Here is an 18259-nt window from a genome sequence, read left to right as displayed (position 1 = left end):
TTACTGTACATGCAGCGACATCACCTGTGTATGGGCTCTGAAGGAATTGCCATTTGGGCCGTTCCTTCTGAGTCCTGTGCCATAAGTGGAGTGATGTCATCGCGGCTCCGGCCACTCACACAGCCGGAGTCCACGAACCCGAAAGGAAGACCAGGTGAAGATGTTATCCCTCTCAACAGTGACAGGGTGATGCTGGAGGGCTTCATTATCAGGTAAGTATTACATAATGTTCTAGTATCCATCACATACTAGCACATTATGATATTGCCCAGGTTTTTGACATGCATATCTTATATAAATAGGGGGACAATAAACTTGCACAATTTAATCATCCTCACAATACTTCAAATAATATTTCCCTTACTTATGCAAGAGATTTTTCCATGGCCACTGTGTACCACATTACATCCAGTATCAAGGTACAAATCCATTGATCTGATTACTTTTGGATGAAGATACTTTGCTTCACCAAAGCTTGGAATATCAGACAGCTGAGAGCAGCTGAACATGCTTTTCTGGGTACTGATCTCATGCCGAAAATGTCCCTTGCTCACTGATCAGAAAATAGCTTCTATGCAATGTGTGTACTAACTGTGTAATGTGTGCTAAAGCAGCTTCTCCATTTTGGTCTTTTGATAGGATGTAATACAACTGTGCAAGTAGTTAAAACCAACATTCTAGAGTCATTATAGGGACATTAACACATCCAAGAAGGACGTTGTATTAAAGATTTGCGCTGCTTTTAACAGCTGTGTCACTTAATATGCCTTTTCCATTACAGTTTCAATATCTGCTGCATACTTTATACATACTTTATACATTCCATAGCAGCAGGGAATCTATACCATATAAAACAATGCTGCTAAGGAAATATATGTGGTGCAACCCCTTAGGAGCCGCAAGTAGAATGGGATCCCTCACCCTGCACAGCAAGGTACACGAAATCCTCAGTCTCCCAGAGTCAGAAAACAGTCCAGTGCTTTGTTTTGTTTTATTGAGGGATTAGAACTTGGATGGGAACAGGGAAATTATGAGGTGCCCACTTGACTTCAGAAAACTCTCCAGGGACAACTCTTCCTATATATACCATAGCTATATACAGTCTGTATGTACACTACTCCTCTTCTTCCTCCAGCACTCACTTGCTTGCAAAAACATACTCAGCTGGGACACTTTCTGGCAAAGTACTCAGCCAGATCAAAGCAAAAGCCCTTTACAGGCAGGGACCCTGGGCCCCTTTATTGTGTAGCCAAGTCCAGTATCCAGCTCTCATTCCTCTGGCTGTTGATCCCAGCACCACCTCTCCAGGCACTGCCAGCACGTCTAGCTGCAGCTGCCTCTTTCATTAGCCTCCTGGCTACTTCTTCATAGTCCTCCCAGACTGACACCACAGTCCTCTGAGACTGCTCACTCACCAGCCCTCCTGGCTGTCTCCTCTGGAGACTCCTGGACGTGCTGACCTGCTCCCGCTGTCTTCTGCTTGCTCCCATGCCTCCAGGAAGGATCTCCTCCATGTGTTATAGAGGGACCCTCCAGCCCCCGAAAGCTGCCAAAGCAAAATAATTCACCTCTTCTGTGTGCAGCCCAGCATTAAAACCAAAAAGAAAGAAAAACGAAAACTAAAAAAATACAACTAATCATAAAATAAAGAAATAACATAATCTGCCGCTGCTGCCTAGTCATGTGCTCGCGCACATCCTGATGCTGGATCAGAGGCGTAACTAGAACCTTCAGGGCCCCGATGCAAGAAACCATGAAGGGCCCCCTAGACCCCTGGCCGGGGCCCTTCCCTTCAAGCCCGGGGCTCTTCCCACTAATCCTGGGGCTCTTTACTCTCATTGCATGGCCTTTTATTATGGTCCCGCATCAGGATCCTTTCACAAGTTCTGCAGTGGGCCCCCTTCCTGCAATCTTGGGGCCTCCCCACACTGGTGAAATGCCAGGGCCCGGTCGCAAGTGTGACCTTTGAGATCCTAGAAGTTCACCCACTGGTTTGCTACCGGGCCCCCTGGAGCATGGGGCCCGGTAGCGATTGCAACCCCTGCAACCCCTGTAGTTACGCCCCTGTGCTGGATAATCAAATACATACTTGAAGTATATATTTTTAATATTTTGGGAATAACTGGGGATACAGTGGTGGGATGGAGTTCCGAGGATGTGAGGTTGTGGTTTTAAAGAATCTGTTTACCTATTTACCTAAAAACATTACTTTTTGATATAGCAAAAAAAAAAAAAAAAAAGCTAACAAACTATACTAATAAATTGGCCAATCTGTATGAAGTTGAGAGCTTTAGCTTAAACTCTCATATGGCTAGATCTGTTTTGGCCCCTACTTCCACATTTCAATTCAGGCTTATTTTCGTTGGATGAAAAATCATGTTTCACAGCCAAAATGAGGCTGGCCAAGCAGGCAAACCAAAACCAAAAAAGATTATTTTCAAGTTTAAATGAATCAGATTGTAGTGCTTCTGCGGTATTTAAGCCTTGCTAAAAAATAAAGGTTAAAGTGATTCTAAAGGCAGAAGGTTTCATCTTAAAGACAATAAGAGAGTGTAGCGCCCAAAAACAAAAATAGCAGACTATTCAGAATATAAGAAAAAAAACAAACAATCACTTGATTAGAAACATTTGTAAATAGCAAATAGTTCAATAAATCCAATAATAATCCATGGCAAAGGTCATCATTCCAGTGAGGGGTAGAGCAATCCTGTCCAACCAAATGAACCACCACCAACAGAAGGATTGCAAACTCACCGGACTTAATGGCTACCATTACAGGAGCATGGGAGCCTCAAACACATATAGAGATCTTTCTGGGGGGATCGCAGCTGGTCACTTCTGCCTAGGGTTCTAACCAGGATCCAACTGGGAATAAATAGGCTCACCCAGAGCCCAGAAGAAGTCTCAAAGTGTAGTAGGTTTATTCCATAGATAAAAGATGCATAACAAACATCTGCGATCCGGAATCGCTCAGCAGCAAAACATCAATGCCAAGTATCCCACCCCAACACGTTTCGTCCTAAAGATAGAAAACCTGTGTGCAGCAGCCCCCTCAGCTCCTCTCGGTCCCCCTAATACTTACCTGAGACCCATCTCGATCCAGTGATGTTGCATGAGAGTCTCAGCTGTCTGGTACTCTCCCTCCTCATTGGCTGAGACAACAGCAGGTGCTACAAGTCAGTGAGCCAATGAGAAGAGAGATGGGGAGGGGCCAAGCTGTGGTTCTGTGTCTGAATGAACACACAAAGCATGGGGCTTGGCTTGAGTACCCCAATAGCAAGTTGCTTGCTGTGGGGGCACTCGGCAGGAGGGAGGGTCCAGGAGTGCCAGCAAGGGACCCGAGAAAAGGAGGATCTGGACTGCTTTGTGCAAAATGCCTGGACAGAGTAAGTATAGCATGTGTGTTATTTTTAAACAAAAAAACTAAGACTTTAACATCACTTTAAAAATCAAGAGGACAAAATATGTGATGCCAGATAAGGGCGTTGCTGATGCTGTCCATGAAAAGCTTACTGTTCCATAACACCACATACAGCTTAAAGACATCTCCCAAGCATGTAATTTAAAGAATTGGCATTCTTTTCATGTAACTCTAAAAGTCGTATTAAAAGGACCTTTCCCCATTGTAAGTATCACACAAATTACTTATGTTTTTTAATATACTGTACTGTCAATGAAAAGACATAAATAGTGTAGTGTTGGTATTGGTTTCCAAGAAAAGGGTTAATATTATCTCGATTTCACATTCATTAAGTAAGTGCTAATTACTTTTGGATAAGGTGGAGCTCTTAGGTCACTAGTGCCCAATCGTCAGCCATTTGGCACTTTTTGTGTGGCCCTCAGGAACCCTGAAGACAGTAGTCTGTGTTTCCCAATTGCCCTGTAATAACAGTAATCTCTAGCAGTCTTAAGGGCCGTACACACTTGACGAAAATCGGACAAAATATCCTCTGATTTTTCTCTCTCATGCTCGCGGTTACAACCGTTTTTAGTAGACAGTGCATAAATGTTCACGAAATTTCTCGTCCGATTTTTTTTTTTTGGGGACATTTGTTCCTAAACTTCCAGGTCGTCAGCAACTTCAAATCATGCGCGGCCTTTCGTATCCGATTTTTCACGGATGTACTGCATACACATTGACCGAAAATTGGTTGTCTTGGGACGGATGATAAAAATTTTGGTGTTTGTCCCTCCGGTTTTTTTTTTCGTTGAAAATGTCGGGATCGGCTGCTGAAGGTTGTGTACACACTAGCCGAAAATCTGACGATTTCACCTCGGGCGGGAATTTTCGGCAGATTTTCTACTAGTGTGTACTCCACTTTATGAAATTTGTCTACATCTCCGGAAGCATTTTGGAAGTTTCCAGTCTCCAGCAAATTTTATAGAATGTTTTCAGTCCCTGACCATTTTCTGCAGAATGCCTGTCCTCCCTTACTATCTCAGTCAGGGAGTACGCCTGTAGTCTTTGACCAACCCCTGTGGCATGTCTGCAGTCTCTGACCATCTCTTGTAGAGAGCTTGTAGTCTTATTTTTACTGAATTATATGTATAGTCCATTGGGGATATCAGGAGTTGCACTTGATGCCCTCTGTATTAAAAAAAAATTGACCCCACTGCTTATGGAAAATAGCGAAGCTGATTACATATATTAAACCCCAACATGAACCAATCCAGTAGGTTCTGTTTCTCTATTTACCTTGCTAATTGCATTCAACTGATTCAGGCAAACCTCTCATTAGAATTCACTGACTAAGCTCAGAAGGGTGCAATCAGAAAAGTAGAGATATGGTCAAAAGAGTTTTTTATATACACTGGAGAATCTAATTTTAAAGGGTCTCATGTAATGTTACCACCTAAAATATTCCCAGGAGACAGTCTTATGATTGGATTTTTAAACAGGAAATGGGTTTGGCACTGCTGTGTGCGTGTCACTATAGTGTTAGAACCATATTAAAAAAGAATAGCGCGCAAATGCAAAAGAAATTACTACCAAATCTGAAGAGAGTCCATAAATAAAAATGGGGGTTTGGTCCCACCATATGGCCATATCGTGCTCAAGCCCACTACTGCGTCAAAGTACCCCATTATCAGTGGGTCCTACACTATCCATGAAAAAGAGATGAATCCAGCCCTTCTAACCCTTGGAGATAACACTCCTTGCTGGGAAAAATGTGCAAATGCACTACAGGGGACTCCTCCTATATCCATTTGATGGTTGAATCTTCAGATTTGGTAGTAATTTCTTTTGCATTTGCGCGCTATTCTTTTTTAATATACATGTCTTTTGGTTCATAGCTGCAGCAGCTTTAGAAATACATGGGTATGCTCCCCCAAATTTTTTGCCTGTTTATTATGTATTCGGTCTGACCAGACTATCGAGGTTGAGCAGCCCTCCCCACCCCCCACATACACCTGTACTCAATCAGTGTCCACCATCAAATGGATATAGGAGGAGTCCCCTGTAGTGCATTTGCACATTTTTCCCAGCAAGGAGTGTTGTCTCCAAGGGTTAGAAGGGCTGGATTCATCTCTTTTTCATGGATAGTGTAGGACCCACTGATAATGGGGTACTTTGACGCAGTAGTGGGCTTGAGCACGATATGGCCATATGGTGGGACCAAACCCCCATTTTTATTTATGGACTCTCTTCAGATTTGGTAGTAATTTCTTTTGCATTTGCGCGCTATTCTTTTTTAATATACATGTCTTTTGGTTCATAGCTGCAGCAGCTTTGGAAATACATGGGTATGCTCCCCCAAATTTTTTGCCTGTTTAAGTGTTAGAACCAACCAATCGTGATAGAACCAAAATTAAAAATATATATATAAAAAAATATATAGTGCAGGTAAATAAACACAGTGTATCAAAATTAACCACTTGCCGTCTGCTTACGGTAATAGTACTGCGGCAAAGTGGCTCGTTATCGTCTGACGACGTAGATCTACGTCATCAGACACTCCCCTTTCTCGGCGGCGCTCGCGCGCCGCTGGAGGCTCGCTCCCGCTGTATTCAGTCACAGTGGGAGTCGGGCCAGGGGAGGAGCAGCGGCGATTGCCGCTGCTCTTCCCCGATTGTCGGGGATCTAGTGTGGAGATCCGCCCGCTTGTGTAAACACAAGCGGGCGGATCTCCTAAGTGACATGCAGGGTCAGATTGCAGGGTTCAGCAATGCTGAACCCTGGATCTGTCCTTGTGTCACTCAGTCACCTCCCCCCACACACGTCAGTAAGCACCAGGCATACATTAACCCCTCCCTCTCCAATAAAATTAACCCCTTCCCTGCCAGTGTCATTTTTTCAGTAACAGTGCATATATATAGCACTGATTACTGCAGTAATGTCACTGGTAACCCCAAAAGTGTCAAAAATGTCAGTCAAGGGTCCGATCTGTCTGCCGCAATGTCGTAGTCCCGCAAAAATAAAATCGCAGATCGCCGCCATTACTCGTTAAAAAAAAAACACCAAAAATGACAGAAATCTTTCCCTTAGTTAGTAAACGCAATAACTTTTGCGTAAACCAATCAAAATACGCTTACTGTGAATTTTTTTTACCAAACATAGGTAGCAGAAAACAAATTGGCCAAAAATTTAAAAAAATTTTGATTTTTACATTTTTTTGGAGGGAATTTTATATAGAAAATGTGAAAAATATTGTTGTTTTTTCAAAATTTACACTCTTTTTTTGTTTATAGCGCAAAAAGTAAAAATTGCACAGGTGATCAAATACCACCAAAAGAAAGCTCTGTTTGTGGGAAAAAAAAGGACGTAAATTTCGTTTGGGTATGGCGTCGCAATTGTCAGTTAAATTGTCAGTTAAAATCGCACAGCGCCGAATCGCAAAAAGTGGCCCAGACGTAAGACAGCAAAATCCTCTAGTGGTAAAGTGGTTAATATACCATGTCTCATATTAGAAAATAGTGCAAAAAATACAAATGAGCAATATTCAAATATTGAAAGTGCTAGTGAGTAATACTAAGCAATAGTCCTTCCATTAATCCAGCATTCCAACTGTCATGTGTCAGCTCTGCAAGTCCTTTTAGTAGTGCTGCTAGAAAAATGATGTTTGGTGGTGTTGCAGCAAAAGAGAGTTCCACAGCTTAATGCAATGTGCCCGGTGTCTTCACACGTGCCCCCTCTTGTTGCTTCACTCACCGGAAATCTCTCCCCTCAAACAGGTAACCACCATTCACAGCTCCACCTGGCTGTATATGGATATCCAGGACCAACCCTAGAGCGTTTCTCATTAATGTTACTTTCAATCCCCAGCAATCTCAGTCCTTCATATTAGGATTTCTGTTTGCTCCTTATAATCTTTATCATTGCTAAAATTCCTCCGGATCCTCATAAGCAGCCCAGCAAATAAAGGAGGAGGACTGGTTATCCTCAGGCAGACATGTAATGTACTCCAGGCAGTGAGAAGTCAGGAGTCTCAGGACAGGGCACCACACCACAGTCTTATGATTCACTCTGCCAAGCAGATGACACTCCATATGTGTGTCTCCTCTCTGCCCCCAGCCTGTTTACTAGATCATGGACAAGCAAGGGCCAACTGTATCCAGAGAGCAGGCAGGTGACATAGGAAGCTGTAGTACTGCACCAGGGAATAGTGGAATTATCTTCCTAGCTAAGAAATGTGGCAATTGGTTTACAAAAGTGACTGAACAGAATCACAAATCAATTCTAATACACTGTACAAAAACACAGGGGTGCAACATTGCCTTGGCACGTGCTATCAATGTATAACTTAATTTTTCATATCCCAACCTAACTGCATCTAACATATCCCAACCTCTGCACCATGACCAATACTATCATACACTGATAGTATTAACTGAATAACTGCCCCCTCCTTTACAGTAATCGTTGTCTGATTTATTTATTTTTTAACTAAGCTTTACTGCCTTACCAATATATAATATTGCTGGCTTTATTAATCCTAGGATGGCATTGGTGTTTTTGAAGTGGGCAGTGGGTGTCCTGGTGCAGCCTCTGGTGATATGCAGAATGGCAGCAGTGTGGTGAAATATTCCAGCTACCAAAACACTGAAAAATGCTGGAAATGTCAAGCAGAGTGTTCTCTGCCTGACAAAAGAAGTATAGGCATGGCCAACGGAGAGACAGGCAGCAATGTGGAAGAATGTGTTTAGGTACGTAAATGACTGAACTTCAATGCTTGTGGAGGGTTATTGTATTTTTTACAGCCTGAAACTGACTGTACATTTTACAGCTGGGGGGTATTATACATCCTGCCACCATTGTTGGGGGGTTTAACTAATTACTAATACTGATCACCAATGAAGATGGGGATATTACAACTACTTGCACCAATGTTGGGGATACTATTACTGTCACTGACACCAATTTCACTTCCACACTACAAGGCCTACACTATAAATTGGTATCTGCTTTATTGGCCATATCTCCAGGGATTCAATGGATAGGGGACTACATGCACTTCATTTTTTTTAACCACATCAAGGCACCCCTCTTAACTAATTAAAAAGTTGGAAACTATAACCTATTGTACAAGCAATTAGGACCTCATCTCAGGTGGAAGAAACTAGAGGCCCACTAAGGAAAAACTTCTCTCAGTAACCTTGGTTCTTCCCTAAGGAGGCCCTGGACCTTATATCTTCCTATTCCCAATTTTTTGGCTTGAAAGTAAACTGGAAAAATCTCTAATTCTACACATAGATGCTAGATCCCGAGAGGCAGCTGACCTCACCTTACCCCTAAAATGGACAAATACCTTTAAATGTCTTGGAGTTTATGTCTCCAACCTTAGTTTCTGAGTACTGCAATTTGAATTTCCTGCCTCTCCTACATACTGCAAAACAGAAAATGAAGGCCTGGGACCACCTGCCTCTCTATGTGATAGGCAAAATTAACTTGATAAAACTGAAAAAGCTTCCTCTCATTTTGTAGAAGCATTTAAGCATTTGTATAACCATTCAACTATCCTGTAATTCCCTTTTCATGTGGCGCTTGTCCTCGCCGTCCACAATGCAGTCATGCAATACTTCAACGGCCCTGGATGCAAACTGGACTAGCCTATCCAGGCTTATATGCTTATTTTGTTGCTGCTTTTGTTTCCCATGCTTATTACTGGTTGGTCTCTGATGAGGCCAATGCCTCAGACCTTGCAACACCCTAATGTAGATCCCCACATACTCCCTTGTGGCTAAACCCTATACTCCCAGAGTTTTTCTCCATCCATGACCCCTGCTTCCAAGGGGATCAGGTATCTCAGCCAAATTTGTGACAATGGTATGTTGAAACCTTTTCCTACCTTGAAACAACAATACGTCCTCCCTAACTCTTACTTGTTCCAGTACCTTCAACTTTTCAAAGGTTACACAGAATGTTACTATCTTTCCCTCCAAGATGCAAGAGATACACTGTTGATCCAGTTGACTTTATCCATGTTTTTTGGAGTTGCCCTTTGGTTCAAGTGTTTTGGAGTGAACTTACACATTGTATTCTTAAATTAGCCACCATCCCAGTTCCCCTTAACATTGACATCTGCATTTTGGGCCTGGCAAACCCCTTGGCCTCTACCAGGGCCCTTAGGATGCTACTAGGCCTGCTCCTACACTACGCCAGGAAAGCTGTAATTCTAAAGTAGAAGTCCCCTTCCACTCCTACTCTAATCTTCTGAAAGAATCTAGGTAATATGGCCATCCCATATATAAATTCACATACAAGCTTAGAGGATTCCCCAACAAATTCTCTAAAATCTGGGATATCTGGCCTTATTCACCCTCTACCAATGCCTCACTGGAAACAAATCTGTAGCATTTAATTTGGTTTGATGTGTGATGGGATATTTCCTTATTTATTATTGTGGCTCACTAATGCCTTTTAAGCCTCCAAATCTTGCCGACCAGCTGCCGTAGTTTTACTGCGGCAGGTCGGCTGTGTCCAAAGAAACTACGTACCTGTACATTCCTCTCTGGGACTGCTAGTGGGGGTGGCACAGGGGGAGCCAATCAGCGGGTCCTGTGGCCGCGATGTCCGACGGGCACCCGTGATTGCTGCCCGTGGAAACAGGACGGCGGTCTGCCCTTGTAAACATGACAGGCCGCTGTTCTGTCAGTAATGAACACAAGGGTCCTGTTTTCCTCCTATTTAGGAGCACAGGTCTCTGTGTTCATTCAGCAAGCCCATCCCTCACCCAGTTAGAAAGCACCCCCTAGGGACACATTTAACCCTTTGATCGTCCCTGGTGTTAACCCCTTCCCTGTGAATGAGGAAGAAAGTGGCACTTCCAGACCCAGGAACTTGGAAACTTGAGTTTATTTCTTCAAATCATAGGTACAACATCAGACAAGACCACAAGACAGACTGGACAGCTAGGGGTCCGATCCCTAGTTTGTAGACCTTTTGCGAAAACCAATAAATATACACTTATTGTAATTTTTTTACCAACAATATGTAGCAGAATACATATTGGCATAAAATGATGAAAAAAATTGATTTTACATTTTTTTTATTGGGAATGTTATATAGAAGAAAGTAAAAAATATTGCTTTTTTTTTCAGAATTGTCACTCTTTTTTTGCTTATAGCGTAAAAAATAAAAAGCGCACAGGTAATCAAATACCACCAAAAGAAAGCTCTATTTGTGGGGAAAAAAGGACAACAATTTTATTTGGGTACAGTGTTGAACGACTGCGCAATTGTCAGTTAAAATAACACAGTGCCGCAAAAACTGGCCTGGTAATTAAGGGGGTAAAACCTTCCGATCCAGAAGTGGTTAAGGAACCCATATGAGGACATAAGCATTGTTTTACCTTATACCAAAGGAATGGTATTGTTATCTGACCAAGTCCTTGAGGGGTCATATTGCAAAGGGAGTTGGCTTGGGGGTTGTCTTTCCTTATACACAAATCTAAATACCACAGCCCAAACTGGAAAATGTTAGTTTCACACCAGAGCTTGCAACCATGCAAGCGTCTGTCTGATTACCTGGCCATGCTGTATGAAAAGCAGAGGGACTCCATGGCGAAACAGCATCTTTAATATTAGTACAAGTATTCGTGTCCTATTTCTAATATTATCTGTATTTGTCATTACTTTTAATAAATGTTATACTTTTAAGTATTTGTATGATTTCTCTTTGCAAATTTGGAACCAAACCCTAAAAACCTGACAAAACAATGTAGTAGCCTGAGGATCCCCCCCCCCCCCCGTTCTAACTTGGGAAGGGGGGTCTTTCAGCAAGGCTTTCAGCAAGCCAATACTTTATCTCTGTATATGGTCTGAACAGAGTGGTCAAAGGAATAAGATTGTTGCTGTTTTGTCTTTTTCTCTTTGTTTTGTGTACCTAATGAGCCAGGGTTTGCCCAAATAGCTCAGTTTTGTACCTTTTATATCTAATCAAATCAAATAAAAAATAAATTTAAAATTTAAAAAATAATGATGGAAACTATGCAGAAGATAGAATATCTGAACTTATAAATGTCTGTAGAATGATATGCTAATTTCAGTATCCTGCATATACTTGCAAACACCCGTGTTCTTAAAGTTTAATTTCATGATTATTACTGAAAATAATTTTCATATATGGGGATGGGTGTTTCAAATATGATCTCCCCGCCCCAGTGTACCAGATATGCTAAGTACTCATATGAAGGGTGGTAACAAAATAAAATAGTTATTTTAACATTATATACTTTTTCATCTGCTTTGTTGCCCAGCCTAACTATCACAACCTAAAAGAAAAAGGGAAATAGTTGAAGTAAGATATTCAACAACTTACATTGTAGATAACGGCCTAAATACTATTTACTATTCTGGGAATAGCTTAGAAATGGTATCACTGTCCATGATATATTTGTGAAGTACATTCTTCTTCCGTCATCTGTGAGCTTGCTGTAATGGAATTCCTGAGACACTTTTAGGTGTCAGTACTATATATACAGTATCTCCCAATATTGAGTACACCCCTCACATTTTTGTAAATATTTTATTATATCTTTTCATGTGACAACACTGAAGAAATGACACTTTGCTACAATGTAAAGTAGTGAGTGTACAGCTTGTATAACAGTGTAAATTTTCTGTCCCCCTCAAAATAACTCAACACACAGCCATTAATGTCTAAGCCGCTGGTAACAACACCCCTAAGTGAACATGTCCAAATTGGGTAAAATTGGGACTCTTTAGTGTTACAAGGTCTCAGGTGTGAATGGGGAGCAGGTTTGCTAAATTTGGTGTTATCGCTCTCACTCTCTCATACCCGTCACTGGAATGCCAACATGGCACCTCATGGCAAAGAATTCTCTGAGGATCTGAAAAAAAGAATTGTTGCTCTACATAAAGATGGCCTAGTGTATAAGAAGATTGCCAAGACCCTGAAACTGAGCTGTAGAACAGTGGCCAAGACAAAACAGTGGTTTAACAGGATAGGTTCCACTCAGAACAGGCCTCGCCATAGTCGACCATAGAAGTTGAGTGCATGTGTTCTGCGTCATATCCAGAGGTTGTCTTTGGGAAATAGACGTATGAGTGCTGCCAGCATTGCTGCAGAGGTAGAAGGGGTGGGGGTCCAGCCTGTTAGTGCTCAGACCATACGCCACACACTGCATCAAATTGGTCTGCATGGCTGTCGTCCATGATGGAAGCATCTTCTAAAGATGATGCACAAGAAAGCCTGCAAACAATTTTCTGAAGGCAGACTAAGGACATGGATTAGGGGAAACCATATCCTGTGTTCTGATGAGACCAAGATAAACGTATTTGGTTCAGATGGTGTCAAGCGTGTGTGGCGGCAACCAGGTGAGGAATACAAAGAAAAGTGTGTCTTGTCTACAGTCAAGCATAGTGGTGGGAGTGTCATGGTCTGGGGCTGCATGAGTGCTGCCAGCACTGGGGAGCTACAGTTCATTGAGGGAACCATGAATGCCAACATGTACTGTGACATACCGAAGCAGAGCATGATACCCTCCCTTCGGAGACTGGGCCGCAGGGCAATATTCTAACATGATAACAACATCAAAAACACTTCCAAGACGACCCCTGCCTTGCTAAAGAAGCTGAGGGTAAAGGTGATTGACTGGCCAAGCATGTTTCCAGACCTAAACTTATTGAGCATCTGTGGGACATCCTCAAAACGGAACGTGGAGGAGCACAAGGTCTCTAACATCTACCAGCTCCGTGATGTCATCATGGAGGAGTGGAAGAGGACTCCAGTGGCAACCTCTAATGGCACTTTTCCACTGCAAGTACCGGCTAGTACCGGCTCGGCTCTACTCGGCCCTGCTTGGCCCGGTTTGCTTTTCCACTGCTGGTACCGCATGGTATAGGGTCGGAACGGTTCGGTACGGTACGGTATAGGTTTGCTTTTCCACTAAAGTAGTACTAAGTTAAGTGGGTGGGATAACAACGGGGTGGGTGTGATTCTCTGACCAATCAGCGGCTAGTAGTGACTGCATGCAAAGGATTGTGGGATATGGTACCAGTTTGGTACCTGTTGGAACCACAATCGAGAAGGTACTGTTTTTTCAGAGCCGTACCGTTCAGTTCCATGCAGTGGAAAAGCAAACCTATACCGTACCGTACCGAACCGTTCCGACCCTATACCATGCGGTACCAGCAGTGGAAAAGCACAAAAGGGTGCCGAACCGGTACGGTTCCATGCAGTGGAAAAGCGCCTTAAAGCTCTGGGGAAACCCATGCCCAAGAGGGTTAAGGCAGTGATGGAAAATAATGGTGGCCCAATTTGGACATTTTGAATTAGGGGTGTACTCACTTTTGTTGCCAGCGGTTTAGACAATGATGGCTGTGTGTTGAGTTATTTTGAGGGGACAGCAAATTTACACTGTTATACTGTACAAGCTGTACACTCACTACTTTACATTGTAGCAAAGTGTCATTTCTTCAATATTGTCACATGAAAAGATATAATAAAATATTTACAAAAATGTGAGGGGTGTACTCTTTTTTGTGAGATACAGTATTTATTTCCTAATCAGGAGTTTTGGTTGAAAATCACGATGCTTATATTTTTTTAATGGTGTGTAAAGTGGACACTGGGATGTAGGCTCAACGGTTCTTCACATTCAGTAAGCAAGGGCTTGAGCATCTGACCAAAAATCTAATTAGGAATGCTATCAGGTACTTCCAAGTTGCTGTGCCTAGCTGCTCTTACACAACACATCCTAATACATGAAAATACCTTGCATTAATGCAACAGATAGTGTAAATGGGCCCTTATATATCTTCATACTTTATAGAAATCCAATCGACCTATCAAAGTAAAATAATATAGGTACTGCATTTAAACTCATATGGCCCAGAATTATTCTTTTACTGCTTAATTGTCTTAACTCTCTGACAACCGTAAAATAAAACTGGATTGGTTAAAAAGTTATTAAACAGTTATTAAATATTAAGCGATCAGAAGATATTACTTAACAAGGCCTAGGCCATTCCTGTCACTGCCTCATTTTCATTCAGATGTTTTCTATAACAAGCTTCATTTGATAATGTAGTGTACAATAACACCCAGTAACCAATCTGATTTCAGTGTATAGGAAACCCTAAAACATTAATTCTGACTGGCTATAGGTGACTGAACATACCTTCATTTTATATACTGTATATTGGACTGGCTATAGGTGACTGAACATATCTTCATGTTATATACTGTATACTGGACTGGCTATAGGTGACTGAACACACTGTCATATTATAAACTGTATATTATAGGACTGGCTATAGGTGACTGAACACACTGTCATATTATAAACTGTATATTATAGGACTGGCTATAGGTGACTGAACATACTGTCAAATTATATATTGTATACTGGACTGGCTATAGGTGACTGAACATACTGTTAAATTATATATTGTATACTGGACTGGCTATAGGTGACTGAACATACTGTTAAATTATATATTGTATACTGGACTGGCTATAGGTGACTGAACATACTGTCATATTATATACTGTATATTGGACTGGCTATAGGTGACTGAATATACTGTCAAATTATATATTGTATACTGGATTGGCTATAGGTGACTGAACATACTGTCCTAATATATACTGTATATTGGACTGGCTATAGGTGACTGAATATACTGTCCTATTATATACTGTATATTGGACTGGCTATAGGTGACTGAACATACTGTCATATTATATACTGTATATTGGACTGGCTATAGGTGACTGAACATACTGTCATATTATATACTGTATATTGGACTGGCTATAGGTGACTGAACATACTGTCAAATTAAATAATGTATACTGGATTGGCTATAGGTGACTGAACACACTGTCATATTATATACTGTATATTGGACTGGCTATAGGTGACTGAACATACTGTCATATTATATACTGTATATTGGACTGGCTATAGGTGACTGAACATACTGCCAAATTATATATTGTATACTGGACTGGCTATAGGTGACTGAACATACTGTCATATTATATACTGTATATTGGACTGGCTATAGGTGACTGAACATACTGTCATATTATAAACTGTATATTGGACTGGCTATAGGTGACTGAACATACCATCATATTATATACTGTATACAGGACTGGCTATAGGTGACTGAACATACCATCATATTGTAAACTGTATATTGGACTGGCTATAGGTGACTGAACACACCATCAAATTATATACTGTATGCTGGACTGGCTATAGGTGACTGGACATGCTGTCATATTATAAACAGTATATTGGACTGGCTATAGATGAATGAACATACTGTCAAATCCAGTGAGGAGGAGGTCGGGACGGGCCTAGATGGGCTGTGTCTGTCAATAGATGCACACATCTCAGCTTGGGATCAAGCCCGCACGAGTATCTCATAGCTTCGTATGGGGGCATTACGAAGGGAAGAGGAGCTGGGAGTGCTAGTGAAGGATCCCAAAAGAGGAGGATCTGGACAGCTTTGTGCAAAACCATTGCACAGAGCAGGTAAAAAAAATGACATCTTTATTATTAAAAAATTGTACCTTGACAATCACTTTTGATTGACACTTTTTGTGCCTTACAGGCCATAGGAGAGAAAATCTGCATCAAGAAATATTTATTTGAGTAGCCTTGGAAGTGTCTCCCCAACAGTGAAACTCCTTTTGCATGGAATGCCTGTATTCTGACTCCCAGTCTCGTGCACTGTGCAGGAAGCAAACCACAGAAACATGAATTGGTATTTCTTGGGGTGTTCTATACATAAATGGTGTACAGATAGGCCTCAACTTGCAGTATTGCTAGGAAGCTAATTTTTACTTTTTAAATTTTTTTATATATCATTAATTTTCATTTTCAGAAAATCATAGCTGGCAGAAGATGTAATTGGAAAGATATTCTTTTTTAATAATAACAAAGCATTACCGTATTATCCAGCGTGTAAGACAACTTTTTATAATAAAAAAGATACCCCAAAAATCAGGGGGTCGTCTTATACGCCAGGTACTGTAGCGCCAGGTACTGTAGCGCCAGGTACTGTAGCTTCAGCTAGTTACAGAACGTCCCTATTAAATATTTTAGCCCGCTGGATGTGCCCTAATATGTACTTTAGCTTCTGCTATAATCAGAACTTCTCTATTATTAATATTTAGCACGCTGGATGTATATACAGTAAGCTTGGGCTACTTACAGAACATCCCTGTGCTGTAATACTCTATGTACCACAGTGAGCCAATCACGGCAAGCGGTGTATTATATTAATGCATACAAAATTTGAACAGCCTATTTACCTTAAGTAAACCAACCCCACTGTCTTGGGAACCATTGTCACTGGGAAACAAAGTAAAGGTGAGTCCACAATCTTGTAGGTGTCAGTGGAACAAGAGTAGTGAGGATGTTCCAATATGGAGATCTGTTCCAGTAACAACTGGTTTCACAAGATTTACACTTATTTGCTATTGTGTGTCTGGGGACAGGACATGCAGGGAGATCCTTTAATGAGGACAGAAACATTTAAAAAAATTAAAAACCTAAAAGTGCAGAAAATACTCTGATTCTAACTGGCACACACAGAAATGGAAATTAGAATTCAGTATTAACAGGTAAGACCAGTGCCGGGACAAGGTCATCCAGCGCCCAGGGCAAGGATGCCAAACTGCGCCCCCCCCCCTTCCCTTAGGGTTAGGATCAAGACGCCCCCCCCCCATCCCTGCAATAAACCATTGCGCCCAGGGCAACTGTCCCTCCTGCCCACCCTAAGCACAACAGCCTTTAAGGAATAGGCATGAAGTTACAGAAATCATTCAAAACTGGGGTGTTCCTCACTTGGTTTAGAAAAGGAGGTAATAAAAGCAACAAATGAAAAATGAGCAAACATCTCATTTGTGCTGCCAAGTTTACCTGTATCTTAGTGCCGTTTGATTTGCATTATATCCAAAAGCAAACATTTATTATATTGCAACTTACCAAGTCTTAGACGTGATGGCTGCATCTGTTTTTTATTTTTTAAGTTGTCTTCACCTTGTGATCCAGCCAGTAAGTCTTTTTATTTTCAACAGAACAAGCTGTTCTGCAGATGTAGCAGCTATCAGAGGGGTGAGGCAAACCATTGCCACTGACAGGGTGTTTACAATGATCAGCTTGTATTTGTTGCTGCAACTGCTCAAAAAGTGTTAGCTGGAGTTATTGCTTTCATTTGTTAGTGTATCTAAATCTGCTAGTGCATTTTACACCCCCCCCCCCCCCAGATTAACAATGTTGCTGTCCAAATGTGTCTCCTGTTGTTTTTCCTCAGAGGAAGTCAGGCAGGAAGCGTGTTACTGACCAGATCACTGGGTGAAAACAAAGGGAAACAGTCTACAAAGGAAAACTAATATCGATATCTGCCCTGATTTAAAAAAAGGAAGGAGGAAACAGATATGGCATTTGTGGCAGGCCAAGCAGCTAAATGCAGATCATTGCCAAAGATGAGGTATGGAATATTGGAGGTGAGGGTAGGGTAGGGAATGCATTTTTGTGGGGGCTTTCATGATACTGCAGTTAACCTTTAAAAAAGCTCAGACCCTTAAAAGATATAACATTTCTTGATGTGTACATACACAAATTATTGCATGCAAGATAAGCTTTCAAGAAGCTTGTAAACTGATTCACAGAATAACTTTGCCTATTTATCTGGGAAATCACAGAAAAGTGGATAAAATCTGCAAATGCCAAGTCAATATTCCATTTGACTTGGGTGCCATGAGATTTTGGATCCATAACTTAACATGTGCAACAGCAACAGAGCATCACCAACAACAGGGTAATGGAGTTCAGGC

General features: G+C 41.5%; 1 protein-coding gene across 1 annotated transcript in view; it reads right to left on the bottom strand.

Moving 5' to 3' along the window:
• SYNPO2L (synaptopodin 2 like) overlaps positions 1-18259 on the bottom strand; it is a 177844-nt gene that overhangs the window by 55671 nt on the left and 103914 nt on the right. The gene's annotated exons all lie outside the window — the stretch shown is intronic.

The sequence above is a fragment of the Pelophylax lessonae genome, assembly GCF_965119305.1.
Source record: "Pelophylax lessonae genome assembly, chromosome: 9".
Classification (NCBI taxonomy): Eukaryota; Metazoa; Chordata; class Amphibia; order Anura; family Ranidae; genus Pelophylax; species Pelophylax lessonae.
Note: the sequence above shows the minus strand (reverse complement) of the source record. Positions and strands in the feature narration are given on the sequence as shown.